The sequence below is a fragment of the Delphinapterus leucas genome, chromosome 11 (assembly GCF_059928025.1).
Source record: "Delphinapterus leucas isolate spDelLeu-1000000601 "Yukka" chromosome 11, BTC_Dleu_Yukka2, whole genome shotgun sequence".
Lineage (NCBI taxonomy): Eukaryota > Metazoa > Chordata > Mammalia > Artiodactyla > Monodontidae > Delphinapterus > Delphinapterus leucas.
This window is the reverse complement of record NC_143139.1, coordinates 18,829,044-18,843,206: the sequence shown is the minus strand read 5'-3', so window position 1 is coordinate 18,843,206 and position 14,163 is coordinate 18,829,044.

Genomic DNA, 14,163 nt, shown 5'->3' with positions numbered 1-14,163 from the left:
ATAGTTTTTTTCTTTTTGTTTTTTAACGAAGCATGCCTGATTTTGCTGGGGGTTGAAACTGACATGCAACTCTCAGAAACGTGTCTGCATTGTGGTGTGAATGGAACCATAGACTGGGAAAGAAATGGAATAGCTCAGAGATTCCAGTAGATGGGGAACGTGTTGAAGCCACCAGAGCCCAGTGGTATGTGGCAATCGGAGATGGCTGACTCCTTTTGAATAAAAATGTCATGCTGACCTGGTGGAGGCAAACCCTGCAGGTGGTATCTGGCAGCTGCTATCAAAAGAACAGTGTATAATCAGGGTGACCTGAAACCGCCAATCACATACCACTGTCTTCAGGGGCGCAAGGCTCCAGCACTTTCAAATATGCAGTACTCCCTTTCTCTGCTCATCAAGCAGGAAACACTTGTGCATCTGGTGTCTGCAGACTTCTTCATACAACCAGTTCAGGGACACTGAGCTGCAGACTTTGATGTCTGTGGACAGAGCCCCACCTGGCATTTGGTCTCACCATTAAATGGCCATAAAAACATGTGTCATATTTGTTCCAAATTCCAATACATCATATATTGAAAGTTCAAGGTCCTCTTGCGACCGGAAGTTTTGACAACTTTATTGGTTTACGGAGAATTGACTGATTTAAGAGTATAATCTACCTAATATTTTCACCTGCCGATGACTTAGTTCAGAGTCAGTGTTGTTAGTTGTGTTTGTCAAAATATCTGAAAAAAGGAAAACCTTATTTTATAAAATCATGGATATGATTTAACCAAATACTTCTATTTCTGTGAATGTGTTGTGAGAGAATAATCATAATGCAACAGAAAGTTATATAAAAAGAAGTTTGTGAAAAAATTATAATATTGACAATTACATAAAACGTAAATTGTTCTATATATAAGGAATATATAGAACCTTGGAGTATGAGGAAATATCTAAAAATAAGAACTTGATTGTCAGGAAAATGTTCCTAAAACTGAATAATAAAGGCAGATCACAAAATATTCATTCAACAAATATTTATTGAGGCTGACCACGTAACAAACATTGTTTTAAGTCTAGAGGTGTTACTAGGAACCAAAAAAACCCAAAAAACTTAAAACAACCTCTTCCTTTGTGGCGATTACATTCTGATGTATCTTATAATGTCCTTTCAACTATGTAAACAAACAATTATGCAAACAAATAAAATAAGCAATCATAGAAAAGGAAGTGGAAGGGAACTGTAGTGGACACTGCATCCGTGTCCCTCAGATCCCTTAACCATGTTTGTGCACAATATCTCCCATGCACTTACCCTCCCAAAGCCAGACCTGCATCTCTTTTGAAAGGCTGCTGTCTGGCTTGCTGTAGAGCCTGCTCTGCAGAGGTGCCTGGAATATACAGGTCCCCAGGGGCAGCCCTTAACCAGTGACTGAAGGAAGCATGGTGTAATTACTGCATCTCCCTTGTTCTGGTTGGAACATCTGTCTCCTATGGATCAAGCAGAACTACCCTCTGTATGACCTTGTTTGCTATCACACCTTTACTGCCGGGGAACCAAACAAAGACCAACATTTGAACAGTGATGGTAGGCTAATAATAATCATAGCTTGCATTCATTGAGTGCCTCTTATGTTTCAGATTTGAACATGAATTATCTTAATTTTCACAGCAACACTGTGAGATAAGTACTGTTATTAGCCTTGTAATACAGATGAATATGAGGCTGTGGGCATTTTCTTTTCCTTCCTTATACTTCCATGTCTCTTCCAATGTTCCACCAAGATATGTATCATTTTTACAAGCATCTAGGACATGAGTACCCGTTTTCTGGAGTGTTGGCTGTAGAAGCTGCAGGAATAGTGTTCTCTTGGCAGCTGTGAACATTATTGCTCTTATATCTGAATGCAGTTCTTTGTCAATCAAAGAATGATAAAATAATCGTATCATGACCAAGTATTTCTGTGACCTTTATCAATTAATTCCTTTATGAAAGTGAACAAAAATGTACATATTAAAGTGGATTTCTGCTATTGCCTTTGAAGCTTGCTTCGTTGTCTGGGAATTTTTGTTCAGTCTAAGGTACTTTAAATTTTCAGAACCACCTGTATTTTAAAATATTATCCTTTCACTCATTCTTTTAATTTGCCCTAAAATGTCCCAATTTTATTATTTAAGTTACTAATGTGTTGCTCTGGTCTTAATGCTACACTTACATTTAGTTTAAAATTTTTTCTAGGATCGTGACATTTTCATAAGAAGATTTTGACCCAACCTCCATTTGTCAAAGCTCTTCACATGGTACTTTCTAAGCATAATCGGCATTGCTCTTTACCCCTTCCATAAGACCAAAAGGAGAAAAGGCCCGTAACTGAAGTTGAACCACACACATTTATATGTATGATTTCTCTGTGCTGACTTAAAATAAGAAACCAGTCAACTAGGAAAATGGTTCTCTATGTTATTTCACAGTAGAAGTGGTCATCTTGGACCAGAGCAACTCTCTTCTTGTTAGTGTCATAACCCGTATGGGCAGAAATTCCTAAAGATATGTGTTACTTGGATTTTGGTCGTATGGGATAAGGTCTAACTAAATAGCTTAGGCAAAAAAAAAAAAAAAAAAAAATTTAAAGACTGGTGAAATCTAAGGACGTTTTAAGCAGCCAAGCCAAAAATGACAGCAGGGATATGTCTGGACCTCAGGGATGCTCCCTGACCAGAAGTGAAATCTTTAATAGAATCCAGCATTCCTAAGAATAGTGGTGGTGGTGGTGGTGTTTTGTTGTTGTTTGTTTGTTTTTGGTATTGAGTTGTATGAGCACTTAATGCTTTTAAGATTAAGATAAGAAGAAAGAAACATCAGAAAGTTGTTTACATCTTAGCTAAGTTCTGAAGGAAAACAATAAAAACAAAACAGTGATGGGGAAAGTGGTTCTTGGCACAGGGAAAAGCAGTGGCATAGGATGTGAAGAACTGGGAGTAATCTTTTTTTTGTCTGTTTTTGTTTTTTGCGGTACGCGGGCCTCTCACTGTTGTGGCCTCTCCTGTTGCAGAGCACAGGCTCCGGACGCGCAGGCTTAGTGGCCATGGATCACGGGCACAGCCGCTCTGCGACATGTGGGATCCTCCCGGACCGGGGCACGAACCCGCGTCCCCTGCATCGGCTAGGCGGACTCTCAACCACTGCGCCACCAGGGAAGCCCTGGGAGTTATCTTTTTTAGGCCAGAGAAAAATGTACTTACGGGAAAGTAGAAAAATAGAAAATAAAAGTACTTAGTGGGGAAGTAGAAAAATAGAAAATAAAAGTACATAGGAAGGGAATACATACGGATTTTACACTAGAATGTTTGAACGTTTGGTAGAGTGCTATTAATCAGAATAAGTTTTTTGATATTTTATATTTAGCTTGTAGTTAGAGATGTCTGAGAGGTTATCAAGATAACTTACCTGGAGCTCAGAAGAGGAGATATTACGTACTTAAAGAGAATGGGTACAAAAAGAAGAAAAGTGGGCCAAGAAAGTTTCATCTGGGTTGATTTTATTATCAAGTGCTTAAAAAAATTATTTTCTTTGACAAGAATCTTATGAAGACCTAGACTGTTTATGCTATGGCGCAGGAATGCTCTAAATCCTAAGAAGTCTAACCAAAGATAACCTCATAAGTCAGACCTCAGATAGGGGTCCCTGACTCATGGGGGTCTGGGGTGGGGGGAGGGGCGATTTGACCCTTCTTAACCCCTGAGTTCTTTTCTCTATACCAACTGCCCTCTGAAGCAGATCTGGGGGACTGGCATCTAGGGCCATCACATCATACATCCCTGCGTAGATTTACAGGAAACATCTTCACCCTGGACCACAGCAGAGGTGATGTGCTGCAACAAGTGATTCAGATTAAAGGCTCTTTTCCAAAGGTGGACACCCCTTATGTTTGACACTATTATTAGGTTACTTTCATTGGGATTGTAAAATGACTTTATATAGGTCATCTAGGAGCAGTGAGTTTTCAGGGTGTTGTTTTCGGAGCTAAAAATAAAATTAGATTAGCAGTAATTAGTGAAGTGGGTGTAATTTCATACCTCCGACTGTAATCATTTCCCAAAGGGGTTTTCTCTTGATTTTACTTTCCAGTGCATTATGTCCTTTGTTGAAAGAAAATACCCGCTACAAGAGCAATTTTAAGGAAAGTACAGTAAACATAAACTAATGTAATGATGGGCTGCATAGAATGCTGTTTTCATGAAATAAACCACTAAAAATATTCCTTGCAGCAACAATGCAAAAGTAGTAATATTGTAGTTCAAAACAGTTCCAAGCTATTATTTTATTTTGCAAGATGTTGTTGGCAGAATCTAGTCTCAATAATTACTTTTTTAAGAAGAGAGAAAAAAAACAATTTAATGCACTCTAATGCTGACTCTAAAAATATCAGAGAACCAAGTATACAGGGATCAGACTATTAATAGCTTGAAACACTGTCAGTCAGTGGGATGGGACACACTTTTTTTTAGATTGTGAGCCAAAATCTAAATTTTACTGCCGAATTATGTACTTTGAATCTGTAGACACACTTAAAGGTGAGAAAAGGCTGTAAGTGATTAAAACCTCTTGTTTCGCAACGCCCTGTAGGAGACATTTAATTGTTTCAAGAGATGCAGAAGTTCTCAAATGTGATTGACTCAATTATAATTAATTTAAAATGAAATATATAATATAGCACTTTTACAAAATTGGTAAGAATCATATGCAAACTAAATTATGATTTACTGTCACAATTCCAAAAATCTAGGAATTCTTAAACTAAGCATTAGCAACAGTTTGAGTAAATGTAGTAGGAAGTGGTGTTACTGAAAGTGGGGTCCAGCTGCTTGCCACTCTAAAGCCAATACTAGAGAGGCAAGGTTGGTGGAAAAGGAAGTTTGCTTTATTTTGGAGGCCAGCAACCGGGGGTTGGAGGGGGCAGAAGGGCATCTCATGTCCAAAGGCCAACTCCCCTCCCCCCCCGCCCCCCGACAAACAGTGGACAAGAGCTTTTATAGGTGGAGGCAGGGGGCTACATGTCCTCTCCAACAATTATCTTCAAATTGGTCATGCCTTGTCTGATCAGCATCATCTTGATTGCTTTAAGTACAACTGTACTTCCAGGGTTGGTTTGTTTCCATTTCTTTGAGGCCAGTTCTCAGAATTGTGGCAGCTTATGTCATGGCTACAATCTGATCATCATGTAGTTCACTTCTTCCACCTGGTGGGAGTTTCAGTATCTATAAGAGGGCTCACAGGATATGGCTCAGAATATTATCTATAGCCCTTGAAGAGGAACTAAAGGTCCTTGACTTTATTTAATGACTAAACTATTGTTACTTGGTCTCCTTTAACTGTTTTCCTTTGTTTCTGCATGTTCTCACTCCTTTGATTAAACTTATTCTTCGGCTAAAGTTTTTCTACAGACAAAAGGCAGATGGAGGGCTTCCCTGGTGGCGCAGTGGCTGAGAGTCCGCCTGCTGATGCAGGGGACGCGGGTTCGTGCCCCGGTCCGGGAAGATCCCACATGCCGCGGAGCGGCTGGGCCCGTGAGCCATGGTCGCTGAGCCTGCGCGTCCGGAGCCCGTGCTCCACAACGGGAGAGGCCACAGCAGTGAGAGGCCCGCGTACCGCAAAAAAAAAAAAAAGGCAGATGGAGGACATGGTGGGGAAGGAGCAGAGGGCCCTGCTCCATTTCAGTGGGACAAAAGTTCAGCAAATAGGGCTTAATCCTGAGAAAGTCTCCTTTCAGCAGTTACAGATACTGGTTTGGCTGTCACCTTCTATAGTTTACTCATACCCACATTCTGGGTAACTATTTCACCAGTGGCCATTTCCCTGATCTGGTCTTTCGCTGGAAAATTGTAAAATTCCAAACACCATGAATCTGGCATTATAAGTAAGATGGTTGGAAGGCCTTTATGTTTATGGAGAGAAGACAAGTGACTTCACGGAAAAGTAGGGAAACTCAGGTGTTAGCACCAGAAAAGGAAGACAATTGGAAATCTGTCCATGGGTGATTTGGGAAAAGGTAGTGAAGTATATATAATAGCTCAGCAAGCCCCTCTAAAATAGTCCTATAGCAATTGCAAATAGGTGTGTTCATTTCCCTTAAATTAAAAAAAGCATATATTTCATTTTTCCTTTCTATTGATACATAGCTTACATACAGTACAATGTATAAATCTTAATTGTACAACTCAATGAATTTTTTATATATGTATATATCCACTACCAAATTCAGATATGGAACATATCTAGCCTCTTAGCAGCTTCCGTATGCCTCTTCCCAATTGATAACCCCATTACTCTGATATTTAGCACCCTAGAAAGAGTCTCAGTTATTTCACATTGTCCCCAATACTTGGTATCGTCAGTTTTAATATTTTAATATTAGCCCTTCTGGTTGAAGTGTAGTGATGTCATATTGTAATTTTAATTTTCATTCCTCTGGTGGCTAATAATGTTAAACACCTTTTCATGTGCTTATTGGCTATTTGGATGTCTTCTTTTGCAAAGATCCTGTAAATGTCCTTTGCCCAGTTTTTTAAAATCATTAAGCATAAAAGACCGATACATAATTTTTATAAAAATTATGAACTTCTCTTCATCAAACAACTGTATCAAGAGAGTGAAAAGGCAAGCTAGAGGATAGGAGAGGAAATTTTCATATTTGAAATTTCAAACTGATTAGGGTTAACCATTTCTCCACTTTTAATGAACCATGAAGACAAGGGCAGTATATGATGCTTTCCCAGTGCTACACATGCAGCTTGGCATAGAATAGGTGATGAATGAATACCTGTGAATGAATGCATGAGTACCTGAGTGAATGAATGAAGTAGTCATCCCTCCCCATCTAAAGATACACAGATTATGACCGTCTGATTTGGTTTTTCTAAGGCTAAGAGAAAGCTCAATTATTAGCAGGAACAGGGACTCTGAATATGACTCTATTCCCTGAGCAATGCCAACCTGAGAGCTGGCCCCAGTGATGACTGGTCCCTAGAGCTGATGTACAAATTCCACTTGAGGGCTGTCAGGTCCCCTGGCCATCTTTTATTGGTGCCCTGGGTCACAGCCAAAGACGTCCCCTCTGCCTTGTGGCAGGGGTGGAGACTGCCCGAGGGGCTTCCTGGCCTACTAGAAAAGAATAATGCTGAAGTCTGAATACCTACACACTATCACAAATGGACCACAAGTAAATAATTTCCCAGTTTTGGTTTCAGTTTCCCCAATTGTAAAATAAAAGGAATCATCTATGAGCTCTCTAGACCCTACTTGCTCCGACATTCTGTCATTGGAGAGTCTGAAGAAAAGAACTTTTATGGGAGAAACAGTACTGGACACCCTGTAGGTCAAGATGACCTGAGCAGTGTATTCGGCTCAAGTCCCAGCGGGCCCACAGTACCTTTGTACTTGATCCAAAAAGGCAGTCTTTTAAGTTGTCCCAGCACCTAACCACTCTCTTCTGTAGGCTGAGATGAAAAAACTTCCAGAATTCTTTGCAAAAGGAGCCCAAACCCAAAACAACAATGCTCCTTGGATACAAGTAACATTTTCTTCTAGAAATAGAAAATGTCCTCTAGCTTAGTTATAATTTCTGCAATCTGTTCTGCCAAATTTTTTTTGGTTTGTATAACTGCTATTCAGAGTTCTTTTGGCAAAAATGAAAATCTAGCTTATTTCTAATAGCCTGTTAATTTTCATGGGATGTCCCATTTAAGAACAGAAGAAAAAGTCACCACTGGAGTCTTGCTATAGAGAAGTTAACCCTAGGTTATTTACTATTGATAAACAATCTATTTGAAGAATAGATGCTTCTTTTTGAAAGAAAAATATGTGAAGATTTCACCCTGTTATAAACACTATTTTCTCCTTTTTCACTTGAAAACCAATCTTTATTTTCAGCTTAAAGAGCAGTTATCCTAGAACACATTATATGTAATAGAGCATGTTAATTATTTTGCCTTTTTAAAAAAGTAGCTTCTCTAATATCAATCACCAAATTTACTAATAGAAGAGATCCACTGGCCTGCATGATAAACCAATTTGGGCTCCCCGAGGGAAGACAGGAACGAAAGATATATGAATGATATGCCAGTAACCAATCAAAAGTGAGGGAGTGACATCCTAGCCAATGGAGAAAGCATTTATGTAACTGACCTAAGATATGACTGACAGCAGTCATTATGGGAGGGAAGGGGGGGGGAGTTGATGCCTAGTCCTTAAAATGAAAGACAAAAAAGGCAAAAAATGTGCCATACTCTGTTGACATTCTTAAAAACAAACAAACAGACAAACAAAACCTTTACATGTTTGTATAAGCCTCATGGAATAGATGCCACTGTCAAATATATGTATCTTGCAACATCACCCTCAAACCTGATAATGGTAATAATAATGATAATATTGGCCAGGAACGGAACCAAGCATTTTTTATTGCATTACTTATAATTCTCAACTACTCTATAAGTACCATTTTATCACCATTTCATAGATGAGGATGCCAAGGCACAGAGGGGTTAAGAAATATACTCAAGATCAACATGGAATAAAACTCTAGATAGGAACACAGACAGTCTAGCTCTTAACCACTTCTTCTGTACAACTTCTGGAGATGCTGATACACTCTATGGTACATTAAAAATGGCTGCAAACTCTTTGCTGTTGTTCAAATTGAGAGATGAACTCTCATCCCCATCCTCTAAATGGGAGCGGGCCTTAGTGACTTTCTTGATCATGGAATGTGGTGGAAATGACATTCTGTACTTCTGAGGCTATGTCAAAGGAAGCAACGGGCTTCTCTCTGTGCCTCTTGGAGCTCTCACTCTCTGGATTCTCCATCTCGGAATCCAGCTGCCACACCCTAAGAAGCCCAAGCCATATGGAGTGGCCGTGTGAAGGTGCTCTTTCAATGTCCCCAGCTAAGCTGCCAGATGACAGCCAGTGTCAAAAACCAGCCATCTGAGTGATCCATCTAGACATCTAGCTTAGCTCTGCCTTCAGATAACTGTCATCCCAGCTGCAAACACATGAGAGATTCCCAAGCAAGAACCATCCAACTGAGCAACAATTCACAGAACCATGAGACATATAATTGTTTTGTTCCATAAAGTATTTGGGTGGTTTGTTACAAAGCAAAAGATAAACAAAAGAACACTCCCGTGCAACACACCATTTACAGAAGAGTTGTATTTTTAAACAATTACTTACAAATTGATTTTTTGAAACTCAGAACATGTCTACCCCTAGTTAGAATGTTATAAATAGCTGTAAAGTTCCTAGGCCACTTCACTAAAGTCTATTTAACCCACAGTGTAGCTTAAATTTGCAATGAAAATAGTAAAAATACTGTTACAAGACTAGTAATTAAATAGATTTAAAATATGAGAAAAATGAAGAAGTCATTTTTAAAAATTTACCATAAATGTTTATGCTTAGGGGAAAAAAAGATTAAGTTATGAGAGAGAGATGACACCTTTTTGGGTCTTCTGATGGGAATTTTCCGGTATCTTTCAAGACCTCTATAAATTGATAGCATATAACCTTCATTAAACCTAACCTCTCTGCAAAAATATGGTTTTCCTTAAACCTATATCAACCATAATTCGGGGGACAAAACAGAATTGTGTAGCAAAAATAAGAGAGACAAAAGGAAAATTTTGGGGGGCTGCTCAATAACAATAATAGAAACAAGAAAAGAATGAGCATAGGGCTTCCCTGGTGGCGCAGTGGTTGAGAGTCCGCCTGCCGATGCAGAGGACACGGGTTCGTGCCCCGGTCCGGGAAGATCCCACATGCCGCGGAGCGGCTGGGCCCGTGAGCCATGGCCGCTGAGCCTGTGCATCCAGAGCCTGTGCTCCGCAACGGGAGAGGCCACAACAGTGAGAGGCCCGCGTACCGCAAAAAAAAAAAAAAAAAAAAAAAAAAAAAGAATGAGCATAAAGACAATATGATGGGCATTTGTAGTTTTTGTCACGTAGCATCCACTTACCTTTTCCCAGAAAGGAAATGGGTACTAAGAGTCTCTGCTACAATCTATCCTACGGTCACTAAATATCTTTTTTGCTCATACTTCTCATATTCCAAACACACTATCCCCCTGGAAAAGGAAACAGTCCCTGCATGCAGTCTAGGACCTCCTGGTGATGCCAAGCTTCAATTTGCCTGACTACTTTGGTCTGTCAATTAAAAAGACAAGGAACCCAGCTTCTCCTCCTCCACACAAACTCAGTTTACAAATTGTGGAAAGGGAAGCTGAAAAGCAACAGTAACTCCCATTTAGAGAATGAAAGAGTGGGAAGCATTTTTTAAATCTTCTGGAACACACATTTGAAGGTCCCTGACCTAAAAGTGGGGAAATTTCTCTGAATAGACCCTAATTCTGCCCTCTGGGAAGAACTCCAGGTCAATTTTTTTCTGTGACCTCTGGACCAACCTTTCATCAAGCTGTTCCTTGTCTATCCAACTCCTTGTTCACATCTCAAGGGGATACTGAGGAGTATATCCTTAGTGGGGGAGGGGGTGTGTGTACCAGTCAGTATCTCCCCAGAAATCAGATGGCATGTTCAAATTAGGATAACTTAAGGGGGATTTACTTACAGAAGGACCATTAACAGAGGTGTGAGAAGGGGAAGAAGAGCTACAAAGAACAATGCAGTCATCCAAGCTTTAGTAACTATGGAGTTCTCAGACTGTAATAGGGAAGAACCTTTTGTATTCTGATACAAGTTAATCACTAAAGGGATGTTGCCTATAAGCTTAAGTTATACATAATGGCGCATCTCTGGGAACCTTGCCTCCCAGGTACAGGAAGTCGCCTACACATGAACCTCCAAGTTGAGAACTTTCAAATATGTGAAAGTGTGTTCGCATGTCCAGTCACGTAAGTGTATGGGGTACATTGTCACATGCGTGCATCCTCTACTAGTGACTGTGCTTTTGTGTACTTTACTGTACAGTACTGCCTAGAGTACAGAAGTACAGTGTCTTTATTTCAAGCTAGATCTGCAAGAGGACGATTTCATTGAACTCCTTGCTGTGCAACACGAGGGGCTTACTAATGAAGACCTGATGGAATTGGAGGCCCAGAGAAAGGACGAGGAGAGACAAGAGGAAGAAGAAGTAACTGAAGAACCGAAGAGATTCATGATGCAGGAAATGGCAAGGGGATTTTCTTTATTTGAGGAGGCACTGTTAGTATTTGAAGCACAGAACTGGAACGTAGAATGGTACACGAAGGTTGCAGCAGCCGTTCAGAATGCAATCCAGTGCTACCGTGTCATCTATGACGAGGGAAAAAAGAGCTACTACCCAGACATCACTGGATCGTTTTCTTCAAGAGGATAGATAGAACTGAATCCAGCAAGGAACCAGAACCTGTGTCATCAACGTCAGGCGTGAGTGAAATTGCAGCCTGCCCTCCTATGGCTGACGATCCTTCAAGTCTACCGTCTCCCATCTCCTCTCCCTCCTCCAGTCAGTAACTCTTCTTGCCTGTTCACTCGATGTCAGCCCCTGTATGCCAGCTGTTGTACTGGACTATGGTACTTTTCAAGGTGCTGTGCTGTGAGATTAAAAATGTTTATTTTTTGTGTCTGTTTGTTTTTTATGTATTATTTGTGTGAAAAGTATTATAAACCTATTATAGTACAGTACTACATAGCCTATTGTGTTAGTTGGGTACCTAGGCTAACTTTGTTGGACTTAACGAACAAATTGGACTTACGAACACACTCTCGGAACAGAATTCGTTCATATGTAGGGGACTTACTGTAATGAGCATTAAGCTAAAATACCTTTGTTTAGCTCACAGGAAACATCCTGACCAGGCCCACCTGTGAATGACTGCAGGAAGGAAGAAATGAACATATCTCCTCCAGAGGCTGATGGGAACCAGGGAGTGTTTGACTTTACTCCCTCCCCTTTTAGTATAAATGTAACCTGAATTCTAACTCAGTCAAGATGGTTCTTTGGGGCATGAGCCCACCATCTCCTCGGTTAGCTGGCTTTCCAAATAAAGTCTCTATTCTTTGCCCCAATAACTCCTCTCTCAATTATTGGCCTGTGAGCAGTAGGAGCTTAGACTTGGTAACAAGACCTCTAGGCTCGGTGGTACGAGAGAAGTGGCAGATTGTCAGAATCCAGAAAAAGAAAGTCTTGTAGAGAAAGTCTTTCTGAAAGAAGTGGTAGCCTTTGCAACTGAGGCACACACAGCCTAAGATAGCCTTGTAGATAGGGAGCCAGGAGAGTAAGTCCCCCAGCCCCTCTCTCTGTTCTCCCTCTAGTCTCCTCTGTAGAGGACTTACTCCCTGCCTGCCCCTTCTGTTTGTTTCTTGCTCTTGCTTCTTTCACTCTACATTGTCCTAAGAAGGCATGTGAAAAGCAGAGAAGAGGCATGTTATGTGATGATGGACTGCAAGGGGTAATGGACTAAGGACAGTTCTATTTTTAATTCTGAAAATTTTTGTACATTAATCCTAGAACAAAAGATACATACCAGTGGCCAAAAGACACATGAAAAGAAGTTCAACATCACTAATCAGTAGGGAAATGCAAATCAAAACCACAATGAGATACCACTTCACACCTGTCAGAATGGCTATCATCAAAAAGATAAGAAATAACAAATGTTGGAGAGGATGAGGAGAAAAGGGAATCCTCATGCACTGTTGGTAAAATTGTAAGTTGGTGCAGCAACCATGGAAAGCAGTATGGAGGTTCCTCAAAAAATTAAAAATAGAACTTTCATATGATTCAGCAATTTCACTTCTGGGTATTTACCCCAAGAAAAGATAAACACTAATTTGAAAAGACATATGCACTCCAATGTTCATTACAGCTTTATTTACAACAGCCAATATAGGGAAGCAACCTAAGTATCCACTGATAAATGAATGGATAAAGAAGATGCGGTATATATATGCAATGGAATATTACTCAGCCATAAAAAATGAAATCTTGTCATTTGTGACAACATGGATAAGTCTAGAGAGTATTATGTTAAGTGAAATAAGTCAGATAGAGAGAGACAAATACCATGTGATCTCACTTGTATGTGGAATCTATAAAAAAAACCAACCAATCAAACCAAACCGAACAAAACAGACTCATACATTCAGAGAACAAATGAATGGTTGCCAGAAGGGAGGGGACAAGGGGTGTGGAGGAAATAGGTGATGGGGATTAAGAGGTACAAATCTTAGTTATGTAATAAATGTCACAGGGATGTGATATACAGTGTAAGGAATATGATCAACAATATTGTTATAACTTTGTATGGGGACAGATGTTTACTAGACTTATTGTCGAGATCATTTCATAATGTATGCAAATGTCAAATCACTATGTAGTACACCTGAAACTAATATAATATTGTATGTCCGCTATATTTCACTTAAAAAAGACTTTTAAAATAAATAAAATTAAAATGTCAATCTCATTCTTGCTTTAAAAAGGATTGGATAAATATAAAACATAAAGCAATATGGGTCAAAACGGAAAAAAAAATAATATTCTAGAATTGACTGTGTTAAGAAAATATGGTGTGAACTTAAGTGGTCAAAAGGAGAAGCTGAGAATTTACATACAGGATGCCTTTTTGAGACCCATTGAATGGATCACCAACTAATTGTTTTAATCATGCTTCTCTTTTGTTAACTACACACGGTTCAGATCACACCTAACCTCTCACAAAAAAGGCACAGATTATGATTCATCTACTTCCAATTAGCATATTTATTTCTGCTAACTGAAACACTTCTGACACCCTGTGAAAAGAAACTTCTTGAAAAATCTTTACACATAGCAAGTCTGTCCACTTGGAAACACATTTATGTACTTTACATTTTTGTACATTTTTCAATTTAGAGTGCTTTATACATATAGATTCAATTAATCTTCCCAAAACTAAAATGTCGTTAGTATTATTTCCATTTGCACTAAAATGATAGTGATGCTCAGACGGTTACATTACCTGCCCAAGGACTGGGGAAAGAGGTTGCAAATCCAGACGTCCCATGCACTTTTATTTCATGATGTTGAACATCACTTGTAAGGAGTAAACATTTCCATCTCATTACCCAGAATGCAGGATGGCTCATAAGATGCAGAGATGCTCCTAGAATTCGGATATCAGGCTGCCCTGGACCACACTA